The sequence below is a fragment of the Canis lupus genome, chromosome 3 (assembly GCF_011100685.1).
Source record: "Canis lupus familiaris isolate Mischka breed German Shepherd chromosome 3, alternate assembly UU_Cfam_GSD_1.0, whole genome shotgun sequence".
Taxonomy (NCBI): domain Eukaryota; kingdom Metazoa; phylum Chordata; class Mammalia; order Carnivora; family Canidae; genus Canis; species Canis lupus.
The window spans coordinates 11,129,655-11,154,064 of NC_049224.1; the positions used below are offsets into that span (position 1 = coordinate 11,129,655).

Here is a 24,410-nt window from a genome sequence, read left to right on the forward strand (position 1 = left end):
AGGCCTGCTGCCTATTTTTGTACAGCCTAAGAATGGTTTTTACATGTTGTAATGGTCATGTTTTTAATGTTTTGTTGTTGTTTTGTTTTTAATGTTATACAAACATATAGAATATCTTGTTTGCCAAATGACCCAGAAAAACTAAAATATGACCTGATCCTTGATAAAAGTTTGCTGACCCCTGCTACAAAACTTTATTATCTTTATTAAGAGTCTTCCTTAGGGGGGGAAAAAAAAAAAAAGAGTCTTCCTTAGGACTCATTACCTCATTCCTGGAGGCTGCTGCTGCTGCTGGACTTCCAGTGATATGGCCACATCTACAGATTCCAAAATATTTGCAGAATATCACTGGCCTTCTAATTGGGAAAATCTATATTATCCTGTATAGATGCCCCTAATCCCAATAAAAAGTTATAGGTTGGTCCCTGGACTCATAGCTTTCAAATTCACAAAGACTGAGTAACAACTCAGTTATTCTGCAGGACTGGATTTTGTAAGGGATCTGTATAGGGCAGTCATTTTACTTGTTCAACTTGAGAAGAAGGGTTCACAGATGTTATCTATTTAGGAAATAAAGATAGAAGACAGAGGAGTACCAGGACATCCAAGCAACTCTCTCTGAGTATGGTTATCAGAACCACACTTCGCTTACTAGGAATGAGCTTTAAAAAATATACCCAAAGATATTATCCTTTTGTTTCAATGTTCCCAAGGATGTCACTACATGGAACATTTTTTTTTTTATCTAGTTCTTATAAACCTGGGAAAACTTGTCAATTTTGGTTTGCTTCCTTAATAGATGTGCTTTTACAAGGGTACAAAGCTTAAGTCTTAAATTTAGCTAAAAGCAATGGGTGCTGTAATGGACATAGCATCACAACTATCTGGGATGTGGCTGGCAGATGGTTCACAGAGATTCTGGAAACAGTAGATGTGGCCATGTGGCTGGAAGTCCAGCAGCAGCAGCCTCCAGGAATGAGGTAATGAGTCCTAGGAAAGATTCCTAATAAAAACATTGAATTTCTATAGCCATCTCTTAAAAATCACACAGCTTCCCAATGATCTTCAAACCAGGGTCAGTTTTCCAAAGGCCCTATCTAAGAGGCGAACACGGACAACTTTGTCTGGCTCTACACTGGTATCACGTAGAATGCTAAAAAATAACACCAAGTTATAGGATTCCAGTTTTAAATAACCAACAACTTCTCAACACATATATCCCAACAGTTTATATTATTTTTTTAAAGATTTTATTTATTTATTCATGAAAGAAAGAGAGAGAGAGGCAAAGACACAGGCAGAGGGAGAAGCAGGCTCCATGCAGGGAGCCCATTGTGGGACTCGATCCCGGGACTCAGGATCACACCCTGGGCTTAAGGCAGGTGCTAAACCATTGAGCCACCCAGGCGTCCCAAGCTTGCATTATTAACAGACATAGTGAGGTTCATAATTCAAATAGACTCATTTGGGGCCAGGAATATAAAAGGTAAAACATTATTTTTTAAAAATTAGGTAATAATGAAGCCTGAAATAGTATCATTTGGAAAATCTGCTGAGTCTGTTTTATATGAATCATTAAAGAGTCGACCTTCGGGAAAAGAAAAAGTATATTAATTTTCACAAACAGGTAACCTCATTTTGACAATACTTGATGAGTATCTCTGTCTTCAGGCCTTTGGAAAACAACATACCATAAACACAAAGTAAAGCCATCAAATTGATTTTTACTGCCATCCGTGAGGTAATCTCAACTTTACTGGTGTAAACTAGCCAAGATCAGACCAAGTACGAGGAAATAAAATAAGATTTAAGTTTCACAAAGAAGTTAATGTGACAATTGGCTCAAAGGTCACAGATTACATCACTATACGCTCATTTAATCAACCCTCAGTATCTGTATATGTGAAACTGCTAATAGCAAATCTTTTCCAAGTGCTCTTATCCACCTAAATGTTTTTTTATTACCCATGTCTATAAAACAGAATGAGGAGAGAATCATTCAGGAGACGATTTGCTCATATGGGCAAGTGAACTATAAGGGACCTTGTCAAACTTTAACCACTGTTTACTGTTGAATTGTCAATGACAGTTGGTGCCTCATTTGGTATCACACTTCATTGGAATATGTCCCTGCCTTTTGATAAGTGCAAAAGTGGTCATTAACCACAAAGAAACAATCAACTAGCCAACAGAGTGCTGTTCTGAATCTTAAAAGAATTAAAATAAACACTCAAGTGGAAAATATCACAAGATAGAAGGCAGAGTGCCACCTTCTGTTCTCCACGGAAACGTTAGAACCATTTACAAAAAAGAATATAAAGAAAAAATAACCAAGTCTTGCACTCCAGTGGGGATCATAACAGAGTTAACTAAAACATTCCAAGAAAAAAAAAAAAAAAAAGATTGCAGCTTTAGAACAATCATTGCCAGTTTCTGAAAAAGGCTTCATTCATATTGAAAAAAAATGAAAGCTTACTGTCTTTTATAGAAGTAACATGATTCCATGTAACCCTATTTTTCTGTAAATAAAATAGGACAAGACCTTCCTTTGAAGATCAGTGTAAGACACCATAGAAAGGGTTACTAGGCCACTATGTCATTATGTCACCACTATCTCACAGCTAAAATTCCTCATGTTTCTGATTTCTACCCCCTAAGGTATCTGCATTTTTGTTTATGTGTATAATATCTTTTAAATGTAAAAACATCCACTCCTACAATAGATATCACATTTTCTGAAGTTCAGACTTACTCTTCAATCAGCCATTGATGGTTATGATAAGGCAAGTGTATTTACCATTATCCCATATAATCTGAAAGAACAGTGTTTCACAGGGATTTTAATGAACTGAGGGGGAAAAAAAACCTTTACACAGAAAAATACTCATTCAAATACAGCTTCTTTAAACTGTGTAATCATCAAGGTCATAGATGGAGTTAAAGCAAAGAGCTTTAGAAATAATTAGGTTGCTCTTTTTGAAATAAAACTTTCGATTTGTGATACATGTGATATAATTATATTTAGCAACAAGAGAGTAAAGTATGTGTTTATATCACTTGTATTTAATTACCTATATTCTCCCTTTTGCTGTGTGCTACTGCCTAGAAACTATGAACCATTCCTGCAATTCTGTTTACTGTGATTCTATCTGGGTCTGTACTCAAGTATCAATACTGTCCATAGCCAGAATATCCAGGGGCCGTTGTGTATGCTCAGCTCCATTGAGGTACAGTGGTCAAAATAACAAAGGACTGCCTGTTTCCTTAAGGCAGAGGATACTGAAATGCACTGCAAGTCAGAGAATATTAAATTCTTCTTAATTCACTATTTTCTTTCTATTAAATATTGCAGAATGTGTACCTCCCTCTGAACAAAGGATCACTCTAGGTAGTATTTCTTAAGGGAACATCAAGAAGAGAAGACCCTGGAGGGTTAAAAGGTATTACAAATTCAACAGCAAGTTTTAAATCATTTGTGGTTGTCCTGCTTCTTATATATGCAGCTATTTCCCATCTTTTTGTCCAGCAGAATCCTTCCATCAAACACAGTAACCTATTCCCCTTGACCTATGAAACCATAGTTTTAGGTTTTACAAAATGTGATTTCAACATAATCCCAAGATTGTCAGTCTGGTTTTATGACAACAAAAAGAACAAGGGAACTCAAGTGTATAAAAATATATTGAAAATTTCCATAGCTACTGTACCAGATAATAATATAACAATTCTGGCTTCATTTAAACACAGAATTTACCTCCCAACCCTTTCCCCCTAACCCACCCATGAAAAGAAAATCACTAAGGAAAAAAAAAAAAAAGCCATGAAGGATTTTATTTTGAACGAGAAAAAAAAATTAAGAAAGGTCAACAGCAGAAAGTAAATAGCAATTTGGAAGCTAAAAGGCAGATGGATGTGGAAAATAACAAAATGTCCACCAATAACAATATAAAAGTCAACTGTCGTCTAAGTCAAGCCATGGCACATTCACAGCAACGAAATGGATGAAATGCAACCACTCCTAACAACACGGAAAAAGCTAATGATCCTGATATTCAGCTAAGTATTAAGACCCAGACGATTATGTATAATCTGTATCTGTTGATAGCAAACTCAAAAAGTGGGGAAACTGAAATATAGGGTTTAGAAGCATTCATAGGTAGTAAAAATACAAATAAGAGAGAATAATTAAATATATCAGGAAAATGTTTGCCTTTAAAGGAGAAGGTAGTAAAATCAAAAAGGATATACAGAGACTGCCTTGAGGTCAGCAATATACTATTTATTTACCCAAATGGTGGTTATATTATCATTTAAAAATTTTTGTTATAAAACACATGAATACTTTATATTATGCTGTGTGCTCTGTACCATTATTTAAAAGCTAAAAGCAAAGGAGACAAACAAAAATACGAGAGACCCATGCAAACTAAATCAATGGATTCAAAATAACAAAAAAAAAAATTTTTTTTTTCAACATGGGTTTCTATACCCAGCTACATATCTGTCAACCATGGAAGTAGGATAAAGACAGTTCACACATTAGAGTTCTCAGAAAAGCCTTTCCCGTTTACCCAAACACAAACTTGCAAGCAACTGGTAAAATGAGCCCTTGTCCAAGCCATGACACAGTTCACACAAGAGAAGCAAGAAATGGCCCTGAAATATAAACACTGAATTTAAATATATCCAACATTGTGATGGATCCCTACTGGAAAAGTGGAGAAGGGAAAATGAAAGAAAATTAAATCCTCATCTTTCATTGTATGAAGTCCACTGCTAACATCTGTTTTAGTTTCTTCATACTGCTAATGAAACAAATTACCTCCAATTCAGCAGCTCAAGTAAACATTACCTTAGTAACTTCAAGTTCTGGAGCTCAGAAATCCAAAATGGGTCTCCCATTGTGCTAACACCAGGTGTGTAGCAGGTCTGTGTTTCTTCCTGGAGGTTGTAGGCAAAAATACATTTCCTTGGATTTCTCAGCTGCTAGTGTGGGCCCCACGCCTCCATCTCCAAAGCCAGCAAGAGTCACCCGTCTTTGCCACAACACACCACTCTAACGCAGAATCTTCAGGACCCTCTTCCACATTTAAAGGAAACTGTGATTACCTGGATAACCCAGACTCCTCTCGTAATCTTAGGGCCAGCTGATTAGCACCTGTAATCCCATCCATTCCCTTGCCTGTCCCTTGCACCCTCACAACACATTCACAATTTCTGGAGGTGAGGATTTAGACAAATGTAGGGACCATTATTCTGCCTATCACAATATATAAAACTGAAAGTTGAACAAGTTCTTTTGAAAGATAGAGGGAAATGCCAAAAGAACAAACTGAAAATATCAAAAATGCTTGTATCTCCAGAGAAAATGTTGGGAGTGATGAGGGGAAGAGCAAGGGACGACTGTATTTCATCAAAAGACTTGTAAAACTATTTGATTTTCTAAATTATGTACAGAAATTACTTTCCTAAAATAAAAAAAAGAAGAATTTATAGTTCTGTTTCTCTCTCCTTCTGTTCTGAGTACCCATCAGAGGCGGGCACTAAATAGGCTTCTGAAGCCGTTATCACAAACAAGTTTCAGATGTGATGACTTTGATTTGCAAGATGCGTGTTTTTGTTGTGGGAAAAAAAAAGCCGCTGGAGTCTGAAGGAGAGGTACTGAAGGAAGCTCAACACTGGGGTGTTTTTGTCCTAATATTCTCCAGTAAAAGTGTGAAGAAAAATCAGATGAGCCTTTTTCCAGGAGGCCAGGAGAGAGTCAGAAAAGGGGAGTTGGGTTGGTTTTAAGTTCTAGGACAAGTCACTAAACATGGTGGGTAAGGAGGCCAAGGTATGTGGGTAGAAGGAAATCAGCAAAGAGATTTCCAGTCCCCTCCAGACTCTGCAGCAGGGAAATTTGTGCAAGTACAAGCAAAGCCATCCATCACTCATCCTATGATAAAGAGACACACCCATTCTAGCTGCTATCTGGTGAGGGCCTTCCATCGATGCCCTTGGATTGGCCGGAGAGAAGTGACACGAATTAATGTTCCCATTATTTTCCTGAACCTTATGAACTGCTCCATGGTGACACCACCCTCCCACCCAGTACACTCATATGTCCCCTCAATTAGACTGACTCACCCACATTACCCTATTGCTACCTTTGGAAATTTATTTATCATATCCCGCCTCATCCTTGTATACATAGGGCAATCACATTTTGTTAATTCCTCTATCATAAGGATTGCCGCCTACTGTACGGTGGTCTGGCCCCCATCGTACCTGTACCTTTTGCTATACCATGAAATCCCCTACAGCACAATATTTGTCCCTCATCTCCACATCCCCAGCAACAACACAGGTCCTGATGCAGGAGGTCCTTAAAAGATGGTCACATAAGGAATAAGTGAAATACCGGGTACCTTAGATGTTCTGGTCTAAAAATTGTTTCTTTAAAAAAAAAAAAAAAGATTTTATTTATTTATTCATGAGAGACAGAGAGAGAGAGAGACAGGCAGAGACACAGGCAGAGGGACACAGGCAGGGAGTCCAATGTGGGACTCGATCCCAGGACTCTAGGATCAAACCACTGAGCCACCCAGGTATCCCCTAAAAATGGTTTCTAAACTGGCACACTGACTGATCCAAGATTTCTTTTCATACAAAGAATAAGTCAACTGGTAATAAAGTGATAGAATCTTCACTAAGTCTGATTGTGTATAACAAAATGACCCCCAAAAATATTGAAGTTGGTTTGCAAATTAAATCTCTTCTCTTCCAGAGATACATACCACCATCATTGCTTAGAGGTCAGATTTAGGTACTAGTTTCTTCTTTGTCACATATTATCACTGTGACATTGAGCTAATTATTTTGTGTGATTTATTTTCCTCTTTTAAGTATGGGTGAGATAATACCCATGGCATTGAATATTGCATTAATGAGATAACATAGGGGAAAAAAGTGCAGGGGCACTGAGTGGCTCAGTCGGTTAAGTGTCTGCCTTCCTCTTGGGTCATGATCTCAGAGTCCTGAGATCAAGCCCCACTTCAGGCTCCCTGCTCAGTGGGGAGCCTGCTCCTCCCTCCTGCTTATGTTCTCTCTCACTCTCTCTCTCTGTCTCAAACAAATAAATAAAATCTTGAAAAGAAAAAACAGTGCCAATATTAGATGTGTATATGTAATAGCTAATACATTAAATGAGTATCAGTAGTACAGAAGAGTGAGGAACTCCATCAATTAGCAATTCAAGTATTCATTATTTATAAAACCACCTCCAGTTACAGGAATAGTTAACTATATGCTTATTAATCTATTTAAAGAAAGCACATAATAAAATTTATTTTATAGGTATTGCTTTAATAATTTCCTTTAAATGTAATAGTGTATTATTACTTCCTTATAAAGAAACTTACAATTAACACAAAAGAGCTAGGAAATAGAAATTATGGCTACTTTCCCAAACTCTGGGAAAAATAAAGGGAACGTTCAAAAATTAAATTATAAGAATAAAAATTTTAAAGCAACATTAAATATTCAGGTCTGCTATCAGAATCCAAAAAATAATCTTTTTTAGCCATTTTGTCTAAATGAGTTTGCATATGTAGAATGTTAATTTATTCTCTAATTTGGTTCAGATGGGATTACAATTGGTGTGAAATGAAAGCTAGTATGCTAAATACATATTCAGAGCCAAAAAGATTTAATCAATATATGGAATAACTGTATAACCATCAACATACACCAAAACGAATTCTCTCTACCTGCTCTAAACATGAAGCTACACAAGGAAACATGTAGAGATTTGATCTTTAAAATGTTGATAATATTTGAAGAAACCGATTGAATTTAATTGTATTATTCAAAAGCTGCACATTTTTCTCATTGTATAAAGTACGTACAAAGCTTGGACTTTGGCTTTGTCAAGCTTAAAATTCTTCAGTATCTCTAATGCTTAGTACCCATCATCAGCGTCCTTCTCAGGCCATGTGTGCAGCTCCTAATAGTTAAATTTCTATTTCTCTTTTTCCCTGCCTTGAAGCCTGACCAGGTTCTCAGGCTTTCCATTTGTCTCCCTTGCTCAAAGCTTCTTATCCAGCTTACCATGGGATTAGCACTGTGCTAGGCCCTATGCTAAAACCCTTCATGCATTTAAATCCTCTTCACAATTAAATGTGACGGGATATGTAAACAGGCTTCAGTAACTTCCCCAACATTCACATAGTTACTAAGTGGCAAAGCCCAGGCTTGTAGCCTAAGCCCACACTCTTAATCATCACTCTCCATGGTTTTCAAAATTGTTCTTAGCTTCAGAGCAAAAGCTCATTCAGAAGTTCAATATGTACACTAGATAAATTTGAACTAAACCCATTTGATTGAACGAAGGTGAAGGATTAAATATCTAAACCTATTCCTTTGTCCCACACTTCTAGAAGGAACTCCAAGGACAACAGATTGAAAACCACTGTTCTCAATCTTTCCTTCACCCAAAGTGGATCTGCTTGGTCCAATTCCATCCCAGAAGCCCCAACCTGAAAGCACTGATTTCTCAATGGAGTATGCAGCAAATGCCTCTCGGGCCTGTGTCGCATTCCCCCTTTAACTTAAAGTTGTGGGACAGGGTTCAATCCCCAAGATTTCCAGGTTCCTGCCAAGCCCCAGAATCTTTCTCACCATTGTGGGAAGGGCACCAAATCTTCCTTCAAGCAGAACTCAGTAGATGCAGGTAGTTAGTGCACCCTTCAAGCAGTAGATGGGACTAGATAGGCTAATGATCCAACCTCCCGTTTCCCAGGTGAACTACTCAGAGTTCAAGCCCTCATGGCCTGAGGCAGCCATCTCCATTGACTTCTGCTCCTTTTCCATCCCTACTCTCTTACTCCTCACTCATGAATCCTGCTGTTACCTCGCAAGTAAACTGCCTCACCCAAGTCCTTGCCTTCAATTCTGCTCCCAGGAGCTTCACATTGAGTCAGGATATACTGAAATATATGAGGTACCCTTAAAATAAAAGGAATTGGCACAATGCAACACTACAGCAGGATTGTGAGGAGGTCACAACAGGAGCTCTCCTACAGAAGAAATATGAAAAGCCAACAGGTACATGAGAAGATGATGAACGTCACTAGGCATTAGGGAAATGGAAAATGAAACCACAATGAAATAGCACCTCGTGCCTGTTAGAACGGCCATCATCAAAAAGATAAGAGGTAACAAATCCTGGGGAGGATGTGGAGAAAAGGGAACCCTTGGGCACAGGCAGTGGGATTGCCAATTGGTGCACCCACCATGCAAAACAGTATGGGGGATCCTCAAAAATTAAAAATACAGCTACTATATGATCCAGTGGTTCCACTTATTGGAACATTTCCAAAAGAAATGAAAAAACTGAGTTGAAAAGATACCTGCATCCCCATGTTCATAACAGCATTATTATTTATAGGAGCCAAGGCATAGAAACAACCTAGGTGTCCATTGATAGATGAATGGATAAAGAAGTTGTAGTATAGGGCAGCCTGGGTGGCTCAGCGGTTTAGCGCCGCCTTTGGCCCAGGGCATGATCCTAGAGACCTGGGATTGAGCCCCACATTGGGTTCCCTGCAGGGAGCCTACTTCTCCCTCTGCCTGTGTCTCTGCCTTTCTCTCTGTGTCTCTCATGAATAAATAAATAAAGTCTTAAAAAAAAAAAAAAAGAAGTTGTAGTATCCATGCACAATAGAATATTAGTCAGCCAAAATACAAAGAGGAAATTGTACCATTTGTGACAACATGGAGGGATGTTGAAGATAGGATACTAAATGAAATAACTCAAAGAAAGACAAATATTTTATACAAATACTTTATATCTCACTTATATGTGGAATTAATAAAATAAAATAAAATAAAATAAAATAAAATAAAATAAAATAAAATAAAATAAAATAAAACTAACTCCTAGGAAAAGAGATAGGACTGTGGTTACCAGTGGTGGAGTATGGAGGGACAAGGAATTGGAGGAAGGTGGTAAAAACATACAAACTTCTATTCATAAGATAAGCATGGACTAGGGATTTAATGTACACCATGATGCCCATAGCTAGCAGTGCTATATGACATGGGAAAGCCATTGCAGTAAATCCTAAGAGTTCTCATCACCAAGAAAATTTTTTTTTCCTCTCTTCCTTTTTTCGTGCTTTTCTTTTTACTGTATCTACATGACAAGATGGATGTTAGCTGAAGCCGTTATGATAATCATTCCACAATATATGTAAATGAAACCATCATTCTATGCACCTTAAACTTACCCAGTGATTTTTGTCAATGATTTCTTAATAAAGCTGGAAAAAATACTATCCCTATCTTAAACCATAAATATAATAATCATTTAATGTATGCAGAAGATAGTTCTTAAAGTTAGTTTTATTTTTGCTTTCTAAATTCTCTTCTCTAGGGCAGCCTGGGTGGCTCAGTGGTTTAGCGCCGCCTTGAGCCCAGGGCCTGATATTGGAGACCAGAGATGGAGTCCCACGTCAGGCTCCCTTCATGGAGCCTGCTTCTCCCTCTGCCTGTGTTTCTGCCTCTCTCTCTCTCTCTCTCTCTCTCTCTCTCTGTGTCTCTAATAAATAAATAAAATATTTAAAAATAAATAAATAAAAAATAAATTCTCTTCTCTAAACCCAAACTTACAACATGGTTTTATAAAATATTTTTATTTTTCTTTTACCTTTAGCTGTGTAAAATGAGTATTTGTATTTTGTAAGTTACCTATTTTTCAGTATGATGATTCATTGAATATGAAGCACAACCCTGTTCATTAGCTTCTTTATAAAACTAGAGTATCTAAAATTCTCACAAGTACTCTATATTCAGAACATTATTTATAAATAAGCCACAATAATAAATTTACAGAGTAGAAAGTACTCTTAGATATCCTCTATTTCAATTTCTAAAATCATAGATGGAAAAAAGGATTCTGGTAGAAATTAAATGACTTTCCTAAATTCTTCAGCTATGATCTGAATCGGAAGGACAGGAAGACATCAACACAATAGGAGGATCCTAGGCTCGTCCCATGAACACTAGATAACTATCAAATCATCCTAAACACCCATAAATCAACCTGAAGACTGACAGAAAAAGCTCCGCAACTAAAGGGAGAGAAGAGGCCACATTGAAGAAGGAAGCTACAAAATAAATATAACTAAATCATTTGAGTAAAGTTTGTTGGTTTCAATAATAAAAATACATGTTTATCTAGATATGTGAAAAATAAAAATATTAAAATTAAATATAATTTTGCTACCCCTAAAATAGTAAATATTAATAACTTCATACATATGTCTTTTCTTTTTTAAAAATAACACGAGGCATTTCTGACTAATAATATTTTTTTAGCTTGCATGTCAAAATTGTTTGTAAACATCAGTTTAATACCTTTGTAACGTGTCTTTAGCTTTATATACAATAATTCGACTGATGATTTCCCAATTCTACATATGCAGCATTGTTTTATTTTTACTGTTGCTTTGCTTTGGGGCATAAGTTGGGGACTGGTTTGTTATTACTATAATGAAAAGAAGCTGTCATAAATATATGTGAACAACAACAGAAATTATCTGAATCAGATCTCTGGGCTACTATTCCACAAATGCTTTATCCAGTTTATGATTTGCAATCATGACCTCTCTGAGAATCTATAACATTAATAAGTATAAAAGCTGCAATATATAAAAACGCACGTACATGCTCAGACACATTTGCACCTAAATTGCAAATTGTGTGTGTCTTCCTATTACTCAAAATGAAAATCGCCTGTCCTCAAAGGATCCCTATCTATAGGATTATAACCTATAGATACTGGTAAATTAAAACAAAAGAGATGTTTAATAAGGACAAATAGGAAATAAGTGTAGTCCTAAGAGCTTAGATTCCAGAAAGGAAGTTACCTCCCTCACCAAAACAATCTACATAAATGAAGAAAAAGCCAAGTCCGCTGTGGAACATTTTTCGGTGTATTAAGTGGAGGTGTCCATATAGTTTTTTATGGACTATAGCTGTGTGGGATGGATAAATAAATAAATAAATAAATAAATAAATAAAGCCTCATCTATAAATGAGTAGTATGGGTGTAGCAATTGAAGTGGTTTTTGAATTTGTAAGAATTTGTAGTTAATAAGTCTGAACAAAAGTACAAAACGTTACAGTGTGGCTCAGAATAGACAGAGATTATCACAATCAGAGGGAAGCTTAGTATAGCCTGGGCTATGAGGCAAGAAAAAGAGAGAGAGAGAGAGAGAAGGGAGGGAGGGAGAAAGAGAAAGAAAGAAAGAAGAAAGGAGGAAAGAAAGAAAGAAAGAAAGGAAGGAAGGAAGAAGGAAGGAAGAAGGAAGGAAGGAAGGAAGGAAGGAAGAAAGAAAGAAGAAAGAAAGAAAGAAAGAAAGAAAGAAAGAAAGAAAGAAAGAAAGAAAGAAAGAAAGAAAGAAAGAGGTATCCCTGGGTGGCGCAGCGGTTTAGCGCCTGCCTTTGGCCCAGGGCGCGATCCTGGAGACCCGGGATCGAATCCCATATCGGGCTCCTGGTGCGTGGAGCCTGCTTCTCTCTCTGCCTATGTCTCCGCCTCTCTCTCTCTCTCTGTGTGACTATCATAAATAAATAAAAATTAAAAAAAAAAAAGAAAGAAAGAAAAAAAAGAAAAGAGAAGGGAGGGAGAGAGGGATGAAGGAAAGAAAGAGAGAAAGGAAGAAAAAAGAAAGAGAGAAGAAAAAAGAAAGAGAAAAAGGAAGAAGGAAGGAAGGAAGGAAGGAAGGAAGGAAGGAAGGAAGGAAGGAAGGAAGGAAGGAAAAAAGAAGAAATTTGAAAAATTTAGCTAAGAAAAAGTGTATTTCAAACAAAATATCTGACATTATAAACAAAGTTGTTTTAAAGAAACTCCTTTAGAGTGACATTTGTGCTTTGATTTTCTAAATGGGGAAATAATTCATAGACCAAATTAGATGACTTAAAATGTGACTTACTTGTATCTATTCTCATTTGTGCAAGAACTGAGTATCAATACAACCCCTTTTACATGATCCCTATTCGGGAATAGTGTTATGAAGATCATTTTCACTTCTTGACATACTTCATTTGAAATATTGTCTCATCAGTGCTTCTGAAGTTATTATTCATTTCAGGTAAGAGGAAAGAAGATAGAGATGTCACTGAAGGTGACAAGCTAACCATGCAGATAATATCTGTGTTCTGTATAACCATTTGGGGGACATTGCAGTCAAGAATCTTATTCTCACTTGCCTCTCTAAAAACTAATTTTTTGACAATGCTTACAGAGTAACAACACAAGTCAGCATGACTCGTATGCATCTAATCAGATTATAAGAGTCCCAATAAAAATAAAGAATCCAAATACATACACCATCGTATCATAATTTTTTAATAATGATAAATAACCAGGAATGATATAAAGACTCATAGACCTAAGACCCAGATGTAACATAGATACTCAATAAATATTTATTGAATTATTCAATTAATTTATGTGATGTTAGGATAAAAAGAATCTGTTATTTGTCTCCCTGATAAAAATTCTGTAATTAAAATACACACATTTTTGCTTGACTATTGTAGAATCAGAATAAGAGGATTAGTAAGCATCACACTGACCTGTGATGGCCAAACCGCTCCTCCCTTTGGCAGAGGTTGATGTGTAAGATTAGAATTCTCAGGTAGTTGTGAGGACTCTCCCCTCCTGGGATAAGAGAGAAACAAAAAGCTTGAGCTCCTCTTTTCGAGATTCTTGGCAAACCTTCTCCCTATCTGTTAATATGCGTGCTTTCCCTTTGACTCCAGTAGAACACAACTGATTGAGGTTTCAACTCTCTTAAGTTACACTCACACTTTACCCACACTTTCTTGATTCTACTCCTCGGTGGCCCCAAGTTCCCCAAAAGCATATTCAGAAACTTTCTTAAATGGCATCCTCAACTGGATCATCTCGATGCATTCAGGTTTTTTTTTTTTAAGATTTTATTTATTTATTTGAGAGAGAGAGAAAGAGTGAGCACGTGCCCTGCCAATACAGGTTGGGGAGGGGCAGAGGGAGGAGAAGCAGACTCCCCGATGAGCAGGGAGCCCAATGCGGGCTCAATCCCAGGACCCTGAGCCAAAGGCAGATGGTTAACTGACTGAGCCACCCAGTTACTCCTATGCATTCACTCTTAATAATCTGACATTTCAAATTCTTGGGAGTGGTTTACCGTGTTCTTATTTTCAGTCACTACTATGTGCGATGTTCTGTTAAGGCTACAAGTTTTGTACCAGGCAACAGCAAGCAAATAAGGTGAGATTTTGCATTACCTTCTGGTTATACTGCACTGAAATAAACCTCAAGCAAGTGTTTGTCATTTTGACTGTTTTGCATACTGTTTAAAATGACAAGGCCACCATGTAGGGTTTGTAAAACATTTAATTGTACACAGATATGTTCACTTTTACATCTTTCATTATATTCAGATATGTATCATAAAATCATGATAAGAGGTCTTGGAAGTTCGAAAAGTTCTGGTAATTTTGAGATGAACACACAAAGGCATGCTTAATATATCCTCTATATGGAAGTAAGTATATCTAAATAGGAATACATTTTTCAATTTGCTATATATTCAATCTTTCTTCTATGTCTTTCATTTCCTTTGGTTTTCTTTTAGTGATATTCAATAACTAGTAAAACTAGACGATAGCAAAAAAAAAGTGTTGATCAAACTATAATTAAGTGGCTTAAGATACTCATTCCCAAGTTATACATTTGTCCTATTATCATGTTATTCTTTTAGCATTTTTCTTGCTGACACAGCTATAAATGGAGTTCATTCTATCTACTAATTATATCTACAGTATAACAATTATACTATCCACAGTACTGTATAGCTTTCTGAAATATCTGCAAAGCAATTTCTAGATCTTGCAATATCTAAAATTGCAGATTTAATTTCTATTTAATATACAGTGTGAGTCAGTGCCATATTTGCTTAACCTGTCAATTTTCTTTCATATAACCTATATATCATATGATTCTCCAGTGATCCAAATGCCAAAATGGAGTCTTCCAGAGTGTATAAGGTGAATAAAAGAAGAACAAATCCAAATTCTGAAGCTGGAACACAGGAAAAATTATTTTAACCTAGAAAAAGAACAGCAGTTGCTGTAGACCTCCACCTCCAAAGGGAAGAGTCTCAGGATTACTCCCCACCCTCACCAGAACGGAATCCTCACCATGTTTCCTCTGCAGTCAACAAGATGTGTTTAGGAAGTGAAGGCGAATCTATATGCCTATAACCAAGCCATAAGGAAATCTTCTCGACTAATATCTATTATCACTTTAATGTATTTTCTTTGTATCTTTTTCATAGATATATTACATAGTTGAAATTATATTGAATGATACAACTTCATATTTTACTTTTTACTTAGCAATTTATCACAAGCATTCCATAACATAATCTTCCACTATTAGCTGAATGTTGGAGTTTTATATAATTTTGCTATGATTCATAGTGCTATTAAAAACTGTTATTCAGGGATCCCTGGGTGGCGCAGCGGTTTGGCGCCTGCCTTTGGCCCAGGGCGCGATCCTGGAGACCCGGGATCGAATCCCACATCGGGCTCCCGGTGCATGGAGCCTGCTTCTCTCTCTGCCTCTCTCTCTCTCTCTCACTGTGTGCCTATCAAAAATAAATAAAAAAAAATTTTAAAAAAACTGTTATTCATGATTTTAACCTCTTTTTCTTTATTATTTTCTTCCCAAAGACCTTAGAAATACAATGATTAAGTTAAAAAGTATGACCAATATTGATAAATTTCCAAACACTATGATCACCAGTTTGCAAGAATGCCTTGTCAATGCACCTTTATCAGCATTATGCATTATAATTTTTATACATGCTGGTTTGCTAGGCAAAATAAAATTATATAAAAATAGGACCTATTATTCTCCATCTGCACAATGAGAGCAAGGACCATATCTGATATTAGTCGTATACCTCCACCTCTGGCCAGCACAGTGGTGGACACATAATAGGTTTTCAAGAAATAGGGGGATCCCTGGGTGGCGCAGCGGTTTGGCGCCTGCCTTTGGCCCAGGGCGCGATCCTGGAGACCCGGGATCGAATCCCACGTCGGGCTCCCGGTGCATGGAGCCTGCTTCTCCCTCTGCCTATGTCTCTGCCTCTCTCTCTCTCTCTCTGTGACTATCATAAATAAATTTAAAAAATGTAAAAAAAAAAAAAAAATATTTGTTAATGGATATTTTTGAACGACCACAGTAATTTGCTGCTTTGTTTATTATTCACATTCAACATTTTTTGTATGTGCATTTTTACATTAATTTTTTCTCTGTTATAAATGAACTTTTTGTGTCCTTTATTAATTATTTATTAGGATTGTAGTAGTTTTCGTAATTAAGATGTAGCAGTTTCAAACTTCCATGCATCAAACTAAGTTATAAAACAAAATCTATCAGATGCAAAGATAACCAAAAAGAAACAAAACTTGACTGGCAGTCTTCAATAAACAATTGTTTATGTTCATTCAAGTAAATAAAAATAAGTGACATAAAGGAAATCAATGATAATAAGAAGAATAAAATGTACAGTAACAGATGATGACTACACTTATCCTAGTATATGAGTAATGGGTAGAATTGCTGAATCACTGTTACACACCTGAAATTAATATAACATTACATGTCAACTACACTTTGATAATAAATGTTTAATGAGTTTGACAATAATTTTTGATAATAAATTTTTAATGGAAAGTATGTTATTCCTAATTTTATATCTTACAGAGAATATTATATGCCCATAGAACAATTTAAAATGTATTGTATACTAGACCACAACATGCATGGCAGATGTTTTGAGCTGATTCCCTCTCCTGTGGTTGCTTTCTTGAGCCCATCAGAGGCTCCTCTACTGAATCCTTCTGACTTTAAATTCCATAACATTATTGACATATTCAGTTCCTTCACTCGTCTGCTCCTGGCTATCTCCTTGCCACTCTACACAGACTCTCACCATTGGAATCCCATCACTCCTCTTTTGAGTAAGATCAAAACCAGATCTATGCTGGCATGTTCTGTCCGTGGGATCTACCTCTGATCCACAGGAAACACTCACAATTCCAATGACCTACGTGTCCACCAAACAAATGAATGGATAAACATATGGTGTATGATATATTATATAATTATAATATATATTATTCAGTGAAGAGAAAGAAGGAAAACCCACTATTTGTAACAGCATGGATCGGACATTATGCTAAGTAAACAATCCAGACATAGAAAGACGAATACTTATGATCTCACTTATATGTGGAATCTAGAAAGTTGATCTCAGAACTAAAGAGTAGAATGGTGGTTATGAGGGGATGACAGGTTGGGAAGATGTTGCTCAAAGGGCCTAAATGTTCTGCTATAAAATGAATAAATTCTGAGGATCTAATGTACAGTATAGTGACTATATTTAATAATACTGCATTGGATTCATGAAACTTGCTAAGATAATAGTTCTTAACTATTCTCACCACACACACACACACACACACACACACACACACGGCAACAATGAAAAGTGATGGATGTGTGAATTAACTTGATTGTGGCAATCATTTCACAATATGTACACTTACCAAACTACCACATACATCTTATATATGTATGCAACTTCATGTCATTATATGTCAATAAAGCTAGAAAAAATATTTTCAATTAACAAAAAAAATCTACGTAATATTCTTAATCTTCCCTATAAGTAATATTGTCCCTTTAACAATGTTTATTTGCTTTACTTTTGACTCCCTCAAACCCGCAAATAAAAACCTGTCAAATGGACAATAAACATGATCTTTTTTCCAAAGAATAAGAGGCAACACAGAGTTAATTCCAATTTCTTTAGGAAATTTTATTGACTCTATCTGCCTTAAGTGTTTAAGCAGCCACATTGATTATACAATTGCTCGAAGATTTAGGAGAAATTGATTAGCTGGAAAAAAACCCACATACACATGGATTTGTAGACAAGCAGTTAACTCATGGCCCAGAAGTTGTAACTGAGTGCTAATAATGCTCTCTCCTTACAATTGCTTCTTGCTTTTAATTGCTGTGTGCTTCCAGTGTGGGGCAGAAGCCTTACATGAAAACTGACCCAGTTTAAGTAAACATTTTTATCAATACAACTGATCGCTAACAAAAGTGATAATAGTAGTCTTTTGATTCTGATTTATGGGGTAAGAAGATGTAACATTTAGACTCTAGCTGATGAATACAGTTAACCTAAAAAAAGACAAGGCAAACTGCAAAAAAGATGAGACCTATGCACTAAAAGAACATAGGAATGGGGCAGGAAAAAAAAAGAGAGAAAAAAAAAAAAAGGAATGGGGCAGAAATGTGTCTTTGTCTTAAATCATGTCCACTGAATCCCAGAACCTGGCTTCAAACTAATGCCCCTGTTTTCATCAACTTCCAAGGCCCAGTGCTCCTGGGTCTTTCCTTCAAATTCTCACTTTTGCATCAGATTCATACTGCATGTCTTCAGCTGCTGACCCAACATTTACTCCCACCTACACAGTGAGGTACAAGCTGATCCAGAACCAAATCACTGGCCAAATCTAGTGTTCTCCCTCCAGAAGGAAACAGTTAAAACAGAAGCTCCCCAGCAGTGAAAACAGAGGTCAACAAAATGAGTGGGAAGCCAAAGTAGTGACCAGTATAAAATTCAACTACTCTCATAGATGTCAAATCACTGTAGTGATTGATTCAATGTTCAGAAGAGAAACTAATATTAAGGAATGAAAAAAAATTATTTAAAACCAAGATTATACCACATTCTTGTACACAAATGTTCATAGTGGTGCTAGTCACAACAACCAAAAAGTAGAAACAATCCAAATATCCATTAACAGATGAATGGATAGGCTCCTGAATCCACACCTCTGTGGGAGGCTGCAGCCGGACCCCTACTGGAACCACGTTTCACAACCAGTATGACAATGATGTCATTGTTTGGAGCCCTCAGGGCAGGATGCATCAAATTGAGTATGCAATGGAAGCCCTCAAACAAGGTTCAACCGCAGTTGGTCTGAAATCAAAAACCCAAGCAGTGTTAGTTGCATTGAAGAGAGCACAGTCAGAACTTGCAGCTCATCAGAAAAAAAATTCTCTATGTTGACAACCACACTGGTATTCCAATTGCAGGTCTTACTGCTGATGTTAGACTGTTACATAATTTTATGTGCCAGGAGTGTTTGGATCCCAGATTTGTATGTGACAGACCTCTTCCTGTGTCTCATTTTGTATCTCTAATTGGAAGCAAGACCCAAATACCAACACAACAAGATGGCCGGAGACCATATGGTGTTGGATTGCTTATTGCCATTTATGATGATATGGGCCCTCACATTTTCCAAACCTTTTCATCTGGCAACTATTTTAACTGTAGACCCATGTCCTTTTGGAGCCCATTCTCAATCAGTTCATACTTTCTTAGGGAGACATAAGTGGGTTTATAGAGGAAAATTTGAACGAACTGGTTAAACATGGTCTGTGTGCCTTATGAGAGAACTTCCTGCAGAACAGGACCTAACTACAAAGAATGTTTCCATTGGAATTGCTGGTGAAGACTTGGAGTTTAAAATTCATGATGATGATCATGTATCTCCATTGCTGGAAGTCCTTGAAGAAAGACCACAGAGAAAGGCATAGCCTAGGCAACCTGCTGATGGGCCTGCTGATGAAACCAATGGAGCTGAAAAGGCACAGGACAGTCTATATATTTGTATTATCCAATAAGTAAAAATGCCGGAGCATGTACCAATGACAGTAATCAATTCTTAGAAGAAAAAGATGCAGGGTGGTCTAATGGTATATTTTAGGAATCACTCCAGATGTTTTTTCCAAGCAACTTGTCTGAAACCATATAATGGTATGCATTTTTCTTTGAGAGAGTCTATATTATCATTTTCTAGAAAGTATAGTTATCTGTACTAATGTTTTTATGAGAACATTGTGTCTTTGTGGGTTTAAAGACAACTGTGAAATAAAATTGTTTCACGTGCAAAAAAAAAAACAGATGAATGGATAAGCAAATATGGCATGTATAAAAAATGGAATATTATTCAATCATTAAAAAGAATAAAGTGCTGATATACTAAGTAAAACAAACCAGACACAAAAGGTCATACATTATATGATTTCATTCATATAAAATACCCAGAATACACAAATCCTTAGAGACGGAGAACAGATGATGTCCTAGGGGCTGGGACGAGAGGAAATAGAAAATGACTGCTTAATGGAAATGAGGTTGCATCTAGGGTAATGAAAATGTTTTTGAGCCAGACAGAGGTGGTAGTTGCACAACACTAAGAATGTACTAAGTGCCACTGAATTGTCCACTTTGAAAGGGATAATTTTATGTTATGTGAATTTCAGCTCAGTTAAAAAACAAAACAAAACTATTTTTAGCCATTTCTGCTTTTTGCAGACAGTGGCATCATTCAGAGTGTAAAACTGAAAGGAACAGAAGACATTTAAAGTCTCCCTAAGTCCTTATTGTGGCTAATGGTTTGTTTTAACAAATCACACTGAACTATAATTAGATACGGAAGAAGCTGAATAACAGAGAGTAAATTACCATGAGTAACTATCAGAGAATGATTTGAGAGGGAGAAAGGAAGGAGAGAGGCCCACTATTAAGAGGCCAGAGCCAATGGGCAACGTTGGTCAATGAGAAAGTCCTGATGTCAGGAGGGCCAAATAACATTTAAGAGCAGAGATATTGAACACCCCAATGCAGTTTGGGGAAAGGAAAGTTACTGATTCTCTGCATTGAGTACAAAGCAGGTTAGTGATCAGACACTGTAAACAACACCCAACCAGAATAAGAATTTAAAGCCAGAGTAATTACAAGATTCATAATTCACTTAAGAATCCACAGAAATCTAGCTATGGCATTGGATCTCCTTCACATTGTATGACCTTAGACCTCCAAATACCTGGATCACGAAATGTGAAACCACTTTTTTCGAAAAGAATAAAATACATTCAATTATATTTTTATTCATAATACTAGTATTTTAAGTAAAAGCAAAATTTTAATTTTTAATGTTATTTATTTCATTTTGTGCCTTAAATTTCCATTTGAGTATAATTTTATAATACATATTAGTATCAATTTTTTAAATAAATAAAAGCAATATAATTTGGAGAAGTGTGCTTTAAAATGTTTTATTAATAAGGGGTGCAATTTGGAAAATGTGGAAACCACTGCTTCAGATGATAACATTTTAGCTCACATAGCTATATATTTTCATTAAATCAAAATTAGTAGAGAAAGCAAAAGTTCCCTTTTCCAAGCCATTCAGTATGAAAGCATCCTATTTACATGAAAGTGACTTGGTGAGGTGTATGTTGGTGAAACTTCATCAGGATCCCTTTAACATGCATAATATCCCAGGTTTCAGTTTGGCTTTCCCACACCAGCCTCTGGTGTCTCCATGGCTGAGGAACCTGGTCCCATTGACTTGCCTACTTCTGTTCTGTAGAGATAACCATTTATCGCTGCTGTGATGATCATATCTGTGTGAAATTCCTTTTCAAATCTATGGCTTCCAACAGTTTCAGGGAAGGAAAAATCCATAAGCTGTCCAAAAACCTTTTGATTTAGATCAAAGTCTCAAGAATTGTTGAGCCTAATTTAAGTTTTTTGTAGCAACATATTTTCAAGCATCTATGATGCTCTTTGCTAAAAATGTTTCACTTTGTTTCTTCCCAAACACCAATGTACATTTATAGTTACCTCCTTTACAAATCCTAAACTTTATCTCACTTATTCGTTGTTGGGGTTTTTTTCCCTAGGGCTATGAGGTACTCAGGAATAGTCTCCCTACTTATGTGTCTATCTATAAGATTTTTATCAGAAAAATAGGTGTGTACAGACCTCACTTAAATCAGGAAAAAAATCACGTATGACACAATAGCCTATTTAACTCCTTTTCATGGGTGCTAGTGGGGTAGATTATATACAGCCAATAATTCCACAGACATGAGCCTCAGGTCTTTTATAGCACCTATAGAAGAATATAATAGACACATATTTAGGATTCACAAAAAAGGGGGAATTTGTGGGTTCAAATTCTGTCCTTTTCACACTTAGCTATAAATTTTTTCTCTGGTTTTTCATATATGAAGAAGTCTTTATGTTTTAAAAATCTAACTTACAAGGTTAATGAAAAAGCATTATATGAAATAATAAGCTATAATAAGTGTCTTATGCATTGAAGGAGTCAGCAGGACCCTCATAATGTCATTTAATTACCCTATTCTTGGCATCATCCTCTAGCTCCCCTTTCAGGCAAATTTTTTTTTTTTTTTAATAAATGGTAACTCATTCCTACAACTTCATCTAGTTCCAACACCCTGGAAATACTCCTAAAAAAATCTGAACACTCTCTGATCTGTTTCCTTCATTTGTTTTAGGTTTGTTTTGAAAATTTGGGACAATAATTTTGGAAATATCAAACCAATATATGGTTAAGATCCCACAAATCGTGTCCTCCTACAGTGCTCAGCCATTGAGTATTCATTTGAGATTTACTGCATCAGAAAACAGAGAATGGATTAAAATAGGTCGTGAAATAAAAAGTAAAAGTATATGTCATAGAGAAACACTCATTCAGTGGAGGAAAGAAGAATATTGCAAGAGATAAGATAAAAGGGGTAGCCAGTACCAAGAGTAGAACAAAAAGGTAGGATGTCAAGCTCTTTATTATTCTCTCAGTTTATTAGCAAGAGTCAGCAACATCAAAGCATAAGAGAGGACAAAGTTGAAATTATATAGGCTTTTGCCTAACTTATCACTAGAGATTCTACTGGAAAGTCATCTACCACAATATGGAATAGCCTCAGCAAATTAGAAATTGTGTGGAGAACACATATCAAAAATGGTGGGTGAGAGCATCCCTCTCCAGGGACTCCTTTGAGTCTATGGGTTGTGAAAAATAACCAATCATTCACATATAGTCTGAAGCCAGTGGGTCTGGTATAGGGACATTGTGGTAAAGGGTGAGGGGATTCAAGGTCTTGAGGTTTGAGGGATGACATGGCTAAGTCTCAGAGGACCTGCAGGAAAAGCAGATTCCAAGATGATGTCTGGTCAGCAGATGGAGAGACATTACCCTATTCATAGGCCTCGCAGAGAGGCCAGAAGATGAGTCTCACCAGCTCAAAACATAACAGCATATGCCAGCAAGGGTACACTGACCAGACGAGATAGGAAGGAACTCAGATCATAGCAGGGGACCCGCATCTACACAAATCATCCCTCTTCTTGGTAAGGTCAAGTAAACTTCCTCCTACCTGTAGAACCCACTTTAGAATATATAAGAGGGAAAATAGTAACAGATTTACTAGAGATTAGAATTTTGGAATAACTATTACCAGTTTTAAAGTTGCTATTTTTCTGTTTTAAATCTGAAGAGAGTAATAAATCTTTAATTGGCAAGCTTGTTTCCTTACCATCCCTAAAGCCGTATCTACTACTACCAATGGGACCTTAAAATCAAAATGTTTTAGAAAATTTAAAATTCTTTTTTTGGCAGATGTGCGTTAAAAAGTTTAAGTATATGAGCTAACACAAAAGATCAGATTGTCGAAAGGATCAGATTCCCACAAATCAGAGATCTTACTATCAAACTTTACTAATAATTTCAAGGATTCACAAAATTAAGATGCACAGTCAAAGCACAGAGATATCTCAGACATCTTGCATGGTTTCCCAAGTTCTTTTTGTATGCATCATGTGCATGTTGCTGGCTGAAAATAATAGATGAGACCTCTTCATCTACTGCAGGTCTCTTCAAACAGTGAGGAACATTTAAGCTATGAAACATTTTGTATAAAATCTTTACAGGGCCTGTGGGTCAAGACATTTCCAAGAATCCATAGCTCATAAATTCAAAGAGAGAAATGAGAAAAAAAACAGTAAAGATGACTCATAAGCTGTGCAAATAAATATGAATACAGAAAAACACAAATCAAAAGCCTGAGTGTCTATATTAATATTTGAGAAAATCAACTTCAAAACAAAAAATATTATATATTTACCAAGAATAAAAGTTATTTCATAATGATAAAGGAGTTGATTCATCAAGAGAACATAACAATTCTAAGAGCTTATGTACCTAATAATAGAGCTTGAAAATATATAAAGCAAATCTGATACAACTATAAGGAAATACAAAGACAGACAAATGCACAATTAGAGTTGGAGATTTTAATACCAATCTCAGTAATATATAGGGAATTAGACCAAAAATCAGTAAGGATATTCTTATGGGTTAAATTGTGTCCCCCACCACCCCCCCCCCAAAAAAAAAAAAAAAAACAAAAACAA

At 36.3% G+C, this 24,410-nt stretch overlaps 1 pseudogene; it reads left to right on the top strand.

The window, feature by feature from the left end:
* The first annotated feature begins 939 nt into the window (after nucleotides 1-939).
* On the top strand, nucleotides 940-19,807 carry LOC119876119 (annotated as a pseudogene).
* The last annotated feature ends 4,603 nt before the right edge of the window (nucleotides 19,808-24,410 follow it).